Consider the following 5193-nt stretch of genomic DNA (forward strand, 5'->3'; position numbering starts at 1 on the left):
TGGCCGCGCCGTCTTAGATTCCTAACCCTAACCCTAACCCTAAATGTCTTTGACCTTGTTGGTGACTAAAGACTTAAGTCACCAACAATTAGTATTCATAACGTTACCATTCCAATAAAACTGACAATGAGCAGTTACAGGACAATGAATCATATACCTAAGAAATTTTTTATTTATGAAAACATCTTTATATCTGGTCCATTTCTGTCTTGTAGCAGCCTTAAAAAAATAATTGCAATTGCATCAAAAACTGTACTGTGTTCTCTCACAGACCCTGGGACATCAAAAGTCCTCAACTCCTGATGTTTTTCATTCATTAGTTTGGATGCATAATTAATATTATTTTAGATCCATTTCTTATAAAACATTGATTTATTTTTGTATTTAATATTTTTGTTATTTCAAATCAGAGATTTATGTTGGGGAAATTTATGCTTGTAGACAAGAATAGAATAGAATAATGCCTTTATTGTCATTGTCACATGTCACATGTATAACGAAATTAAAACTGGAATAAAACATAAATAGTAAGACAGCACCAATAAATGACAAAAATGAGAAATTAACACAATCAAGAGGAATATAGACAAACCATAGGAATATATATAAAACAATAGAAAGGCACACTTTGGAGAAAAAAGTGCTTGGAAGTAGTTGGACTGATTGCAGTCAGTTGGTAAGGAAGTCTTTGATCCAGCAGCAGGTGGCACGGGGGATATGAAGGTGAAAACGCAAAAATGTGCAGAGTAGAAGCCAACATGATCATACCTGTCTGTGAAAAATAGATAAGTGAATGGGAATTTTGTTGACATCAAAATCACATTTATGAAGGAATTCTTAAGGTTTGGTGTTAAATATCATAATCTATGTTTGTCTCTAATGAAAAATTTTGATCCAGTTCATCTTGAATATCACATCTGATGTATTGAAATTTAACATATTTAAACCCCCTTGATTATAACGGTAAGTTCATTCATTCTTCTTTTTAATTTTCAGACTGACCCGATGAAGCTGTGCAAAAGCTAGCAAGCCTGCCTACCGTCCCGCTATTTTCCCGCTGATCTACAAATACCGTTCTGGTTTTATGCATGTTGTCATATAGGAATATATTGTTTATTAATAATCAGCACACAGTGGTCCCGAACATCCGTCACTGCCTCGCTTTTTCGTTAGCAAATTTAACATATTTAAATTTAAAAACTGACATTCAAAAGGTCACGTGATTAACCGTGGACATGGCTTCCATGTAAAACATGGCTTCCTTGTAAATGTTATGGTTCCTGTAAGCCTATGTAATACATCGGAAGAGCCGTTTTGTCGGCCATCCAAACGTTCAGCAGTAGTACACCCTCAGCAGCTGCAGTCTCCACTTCACAATCGCCGATGGCTTGATAGCAGTGTTAGCTAAACTAGCATAACTAAATTACTTAGCTAGTCCTCACTTTTTCTTTTTAAATTTGGTAGGCAGCAGACAGACATCGAACAAAATACAACTTAATTTATTTATTTGGTAGGCAACAGTCATTCTTGATACAAATATTTCCTTAGGAATCCAGCAATGCACCTGGACCAACAACACCTGCCGTCTCCACTGGGATAACATACCGCTTGGTAGGCTTTCTTACACATGTACAGTAATTTAACTGACTGTTTTTTGTAAATTGTAACTGACAAATAAAGGCTTCATACATCAGAAAGGCTTCGTACATCAACCCACTGATGTTTGTACAACCCACATCAGTGGGTTGTGTGTATATGTGTGTATAAAGATACAATATATGAATTCAGCTAACGGCAATAATTTTATGAGTAAAGCTGCTGAGATGATTTCATTGCACTTTAAGTAAGTGTTGAACTTTCTTTGCAATTTCTGTTTTTAGAATCAACAGCCCACATTCTGATTTACTTTTGCAAATTGCTGATTTCACACAGATCCACTGCTGAAACGTGCCTTTGAGTTTTTCATCATTTAACAAGAACAGTCTCAGGCAATAATTAGGCTTAATGTATGCAACAGTACATAAATGCAAGCGACAGCACAAAATGACTTTCATCTATCTAAATCCAGATTTTAGTCCCTTTTATTGTTGACCATAATGAAAAATATATACTCTTTAGTATATATTCACTCCTAGATGTAAAATAATATATACAAAAGGAATTCTGAATCACATTTAGTGTTACATTTTAGATCACCACAATAGGATATCCACAATTTAGGATTCAGGCGTTTGTTTTAGTTCGATATCACAATCATTCTATGAGTAGTTTAGAGAACCAGCAGTTAGCAGCAGTTACTTCAGCTGCTTCAATTCATTGACATTTACAAGCATTCCTTTATACACAGCATTTAAGTCAGGTTGAGGTCTGGAGATTTGCTGCTGTGCTTGGGGTCATTATCCTTTTGCATGGCCTAATTTATAAGAAGCTTTAGCTGACACACAGATGGCCTCACATTTGACTCTAGAAAACTTTTAGAAACGGATTGTTTGGCAGTGACAGGTTTCTGGGTGATGGAGCTGACAAAAAGGTGTTATGTAATTGATGCTTCCTTCCTTGTCAAAGTGGGTTCCACTGGACCTGCGTCTGTGAACCATCTATTGAGGGGGATTTTTTCCTTTGCCTGTGTGTAAGGATCAACCACCAAAGTCTCAGATCTGTTGCATTTAATTTTATGTTCTTTGTAAGAATATTAAGAAAATAGTCAGAATGCTGAATTCTCTGCTATCTAATATGCTGCTCAGTGTCCTTTGCTGCCTGCTTTTAAATCAGATGTCACTCTGAACATAAACACAAGCTACATGCAATGACTCTGATGTGTATCTGTTTCTACCCGTGCTGATGCTAGCATGACTAAAGTTAGCCAAGCAGCAGTAAATATGTGAAGCAAGGCACAAAGATATACTCATCAAATGAACAGGATCATAAGAATATAAGACCACGAGCACTACTAATGTAACAAAAATATGTTGACATAAAATGGCATGTTATTTGAAATCTACATGAAACAATGACACAACTACTTTTTCCAATTTATTTATTTATTTTTTACCAATTGTCCAAATTAGTCTGTGATTGTCCTTAGTGTCCCAGAAATCATATTTATATACAACTAAATATGACTCAGCAAACATGTTTTAAATGGATGATTCCTTATCCATTTATATATTTGCTGAGTCCTAAATTTGACGTCAGTGAGCTTATCAGTGGTTGGCGTTAAAAAAAAAATCCCCCAAATCCCCTATGAGCAAGCACTTGGCACAGTGGAGAGGAAAAACTCCCTCTTAATGGGGAGAAACCTCTGACAGAACCGGGCTCAGGAAGGGGTGGCCTTCTGTCTTGACTGAGTGGGGTTCAAATGTTCACTGACAATTTGGTTGTATATAAATATGATTTTTAGAACGTGATGTTGAGACCAATTAGGTGAACTTGGGGACGCAGACAGTTCCGCTTCTTCTTCTTCTTACTTGGTGGAATCTCTGGCAGGCTCTTAACTTCAGTCTCGAGTTCAGCCACCTTCACAGTGAACATTTTCTGCTTGTCTCGTAGACTTTGCAAAGATTCCTGCACAGACAATGCAGGCGAGTCCTCTTTTTCTTCTTTTTCTTGTTGTCTGGTGTCTTTTTCTTTCAGAGGCTCCTGCAGAGACATTGCAGTGGATGGCAGTGAGTCCTCTTTTTCCATCTTCTCTCCTCCAGCGTGTTTTTCTTTCAGAGGCTCAGATGTTTGCATTTCATTTGCATCGGTGGACTTTTGTTCTTCCGGCTCCTGTGCGATTTTAAGTGAGGAAGCTTTGGCCTCTTTCAGCTCTTGTCCAAGAGACTCAACCTTCAAATCATGAAGGGCCTTGTTGGGGCAGAGCTGGGATTTCAGGTCACTGATTTCCAGGTTGAGTGTCTCCTGCTCCTGCCTATGTTTAATGGCCTGCTCTTCAAGCTGATTTTGAGCTGCTAGGAGCTGTTTCTGGAGCATCTCAATCTGCTCTTGCTGAATCCTACATTGGACCTCAAATTCAGCCTCCTTAGAGGACAACATTCCTACAGAGTCAATGTGTGAAGCCTCTGTGGTTGGAGTGGCAGACTCCACACACTGCTCGGTGGTAGGGTGGCTGATTTGGTCCTGCAGGGTAACCATCACCTCATCCAGTATGACAATAGCTTCATTGTCATTTGTGAGAGTGTCTGTCTCACTGATGCCATTGGGCTTATTGCTAGAAGCCTCCTCCAGCTGCTCTATGAGGTCTTTAATCATTTCCTCATGATTTCTGTTGTTGTCCTTCATTTGTGCATGAAGGTTGTTCACCTGAAACTGGTGATAAGAGGCCCTCTTGTTTGCAGCTACCATTTTCCAGTAAAGGTAGTTCTGATGGTATTGGGAGGCTTCCAGTTGCTGTCTGAGAGCAGCAATCTCGTGCCAGGGATTAAACTGGACACTGCCCTGATGGGGTCTAAATGTGGGATTGGGTTGATATTGCCAAGTCCCTCGATTAGGCCCAGGGTTTGGTCTGCTGGGGTTATTCACATTTCCCTCTCTCTCCATATTCATGTCCTCCTTTGCATTTGAAATGGTGAGGGATTCAGCTTTTTCCCTTTCAGAAGTGGCTTCGGTGTTTTCTTGCATTTCTTCATTTTTCGGGTTTGCTCCATCACCCATGCTGTTTTGAGCTTCAAGAAAAGTCCAGGCATATGCCCGAGTAATTGGTCTTCTTGGTTCTTCGGCCACTCTTTTCTGTTTTTGCTTTTTTTGTTTTCTTTGGTTTCACAACCATTTCTTTTTGTGGTTGTGCCACAGGAGACTTTTCAGGATTTGGTTGTGCGGCTTTTTCAAGCTCAGGTTTTGGCGTTTGCACGATTGTTATTTTTGGTGTGATGACCATTTCTATTTTTGCTTCTGCCATTGTAGATGCGTCAGCGTTTGCGTTTCTCTGTGTCTGCCTTGTCTTTGTTTTAACAACCAGGTTGTTTTGTGTTTTTGCCATCCGAGATCCACTAAAGTTGGTTGAATGTCTCCCCTATTTAAGGGTTTTTCCAGTAGAATGTGCACTCTGACATCACAGGCTGTTCCTTTGAAGTGCCATGATTCGAACAATTCAAATTAAAATGCCCACAAACCTACTGTAAAGGAAAAGCTTTTATTTTGTAGCACATACTGAATCAACACTATCCGGTTGTTCATTCAGTCTGACGTCACTAG

At 39.0% G+C, this 5193-nt stretch overlaps 1 protein-coding gene across 1 annotated transcript in view; it reads right to left on the reverse strand.

The window, feature by feature from the left end:
- Nucleotides 1-1310, reverse strand: part of kmt5b (lysine methyltransferase 5B) — a 14171-nt gene extending 12861 nt beyond the window's left edge. The window contains exon 1 of the mRNA XM_042213904.1: nucleotides 1300-1310. The gene's annotated coding sequence lies outside the window, so the exon portion shown is untranslated. The remainder of the gene's footprint in view (nucleotides 1-1299) is intronic.
- Between the last annotated feature and the right edge of the window lie 3883 nt (nucleotides 1311-5193).

This window comes from Haplochromis burtoni, unplaced genomic scaffold, assembly GCF_018398535.1.
Source record: "Haplochromis burtoni strain Fernald_Lab_line unplaced genomic scaffold, NCSU_Asbu1 Contig_495, whole genome shotgun sequence".
Classification (NCBI taxonomy): domain Eukaryota; kingdom Metazoa; phylum Chordata; class Actinopteri; order Cichliformes; family Cichlidae; genus Haplochromis; species Haplochromis burtoni.